This window comes from Rhincodon typus, chromosome 46, assembly GCF_021869965.1.
Source record: "Rhincodon typus isolate 14 chromosome 46, sRhiTyp1.1, whole genome shotgun sequence".
Lineage (NCBI taxonomy): Eukaryota > Metazoa > Chordata > Chondrichthyes > Orectolobiformes > Rhincodontidae > Rhincodon > Rhincodon typus.
The window spans coordinates 8,045,179-8,047,936 of NC_063377.1; positions in this window are offsets into that span (position 1 = coordinate 8,045,179).

Consider the following 2,758-nt stretch of genomic DNA (forward strand, 5'->3'; position numbering starts at 1 on the left):
GTGCTGTCTAAGGAGCTTTGGTGAGTGGCTGCAGTGCATCTTGTAACCAGTGCACACTGCTGCTACTAATCATTGGTGGCGGAGGGAGTGGATTAATTGTGGATGTGGTGCCAATCAAGCATGGGTTGCTTTGTCCTGGATGGTGTCGAGCTTCTGGATTGTTGTTGGAGCTGCCCCCATCCAGGGCAAGTGGGGAGTAATCCGTCAATCTCATCACTCGTGGGGTAGCTTGCTGTGCTGGAAGGAGTAATGAATCTGGATTTTTACTTCTTTATTCAGACATTGAAGTGGCAAACAAACCAGAGAGCTGCCTCTTTGAACAATTGCAGTGTAAGGACCATTATGGAAGAAGTTATAGAATTTTGACTCAGCCACACTAGTTCAAAGGCCCATATGCTTCCAAGTCAGGATGGTGAGTGTTGCATTGTTGTCTCACGTGAGAAGGGAGTCTGTGTGTATCAGAGATGAAGAAAGGGAGTGACTGAATTTTGGAATTGATGAGTATTACTCAAACTGGGAGACCAACAGTGAAACAGAACTGTAGTGTCACAAGTAGAGAGAGAGGTGTGTTTCTGTGTTTGTGAGGGTATTGTGAGGGAAGCGGGTGGGGGGAGGTTTGTGTGCGTGTGTCTGTGAGGGGTGGGGTAGAGGTGCATATCGGGGTTTGTGGGGCAAAGAAGCTGGGGTGGTGTCTGTATACGGGAGAGGGTGTGGGAGAAATATGTGGTGGAAGGTGGTGGAGGGGGGAGAGGGTTGTGTGTGGGGGACAGTATGGCAGACAGTGTTGTGTGTATGGGGAAAGGGGTGGGAGAGGTGTGCGTATGTGAGGGGGTTGTGGGGGAGACGTATGGGGGACAGATGTGTGTATGGAGAGAGAGTGGGGAGGGAAGTGTGTGTGGGGGTAGGGGGTAGGGGAGAGATGTGTGTGTGGGAGAGGGTGGAGGAGTGGAGAGTGTGGGGGAGAGGACGGGGGAGAGGAGTGTATATGGGAGAGAGGTATGTGTGGGAGCGAGGGTGGGGAGACACGTGTGCGGGGGGGAGGGGCTATGAGGGTGGGGGAGGGATGTATGTGGGAAAGAGATGTGATTGTAGGGGAAGAGGACGGGGAAAGATTTTTGTGTTGGCGAAGGGGTGGGGGAAAGGTTTGTGCTTGGGACAGGGGGAGAGGTGTGGATATGGGGGAGAGAGTGAGGGAGTGGCGTGTGTGTGGAGGAGAGTCTTGTGCGTATGTGGAAGGGGGGGGAGGTATGTGTGTGTGGGGGTGTTGTGGAGGAAAGTATGGGGTTAGAGGTGTGTATATGGGGAGACGGTGGGGGAGAGGTTGTATGGGAAGAGGGTGGGGGAGATGTATGTGTGAGAGAGAGATGCAGTGTAGGGGGAGAGATGGGGGAGAAATGTGTGTGTAGGGAGGGCGTGGGGGATAGGTTTGTGTGTGGGAGAGGAGGTGGGGAGGGGAGTGTGTTGTGGAGGGTGTAGGTGGTAGTGTGTGTGGGCTGAGGGGTGGGGGAGAAGTTTGTGAGTATGGGCAGAGCGTGGGGACAAGGTTTGTGTGTGTGGGGAGAGTCTGGGGGAGAGGTTTGTGGGTATAAGGAGGGGGTGGGGAAAGCTGTGTTGGAGGGAGGGGGTGGGGGCAGTTGCGTGACTGTGGGGAGAGAGTCTGCGGAGAGGTTGTTAGGGGAGGGGTTGGGGACAGGTTTGTGCAGGAGAAGGAGTGGGGGAGTGGTTTGTGAGTGTGGGGGCAGAAGGTGGGGGAAGAGGTGTGTGTGTGTGTGTGTGTGTGTGTGTCTTGGTGGGGTGGGGTGGGGAAGGTGTTGACGGGAGAGCTGTGCATGTGGGTCGCTTGGGAGGAGCACTGTAAATGAGGCCATGGAACACCAGCCTCTCCTGTGCCGAGCTCGATAGACCGTGGGCGGTCTGTGGTTTTCACACTCGAATTCAGAGCGCGACGCGACACGCTCTCAGCCCAACGCCTGCGCACCAGCAACTGGAACAACAGCAAACGTACTGTTTGTCGCTGCCTCGCTATTTTCCACTTCCGGCCTAGGGAGGTCAGAATCTCAGTTCAATGATTGCATTTACACCATCCTCACAAACAGCTCGTCGCTCACCTCTCCAACCGTCCACCCCCTTTCCATCTAAGCTAGCCTCAAACAACGTCGCCCCCACCTCCGCAGTCCCTGCTCACCCCTACGGGGTGTACTGTGCTCACTTTAGGGTCAATAAATCAAACCTGCAGGTTACTGAATCAGCTCACTCCTGAACTTATTCATTGCAGCACCCTCGCTTACTCCCTACCCCCTTCTCTTCCTCTCATCCCGTCCCCTTTCCCCTTTCCCCCACTCCTTCCTCTTTCCACGCCCTCCCAGTCTGTCCCCATCTGAGCTCTTAACCGTCCTCTCCCCTCATCTCTTCCCATGATCCCTCCCATTCTCTCCTTATCTCAATCCAATCGTTTTACTTCCCTCCCCACCCCCTTCGCATCTCTCCCCACCCCCCGCCATCCCTTTCTCTCCTCATCTCACTTCCGCCTCTACCCCCATCCCCTCCCTATCTCTTCCCAAGCAACGCGTCCCCTTTCCTACTGTCCTCATTGCAACCCAAGTATCTCCCCCTCCCTCGACGTCCACATCTCTCCCCAACCCCTTTCCCTCCATTCCCCACCCCGTTCCCTACCCTCCCTAAACCCTTGTTGTCTCTCCCAACACTCATCCCTCCCTTTATCTCCCACCCCCTCGCTCTCATATCTTATAAGCCCCCT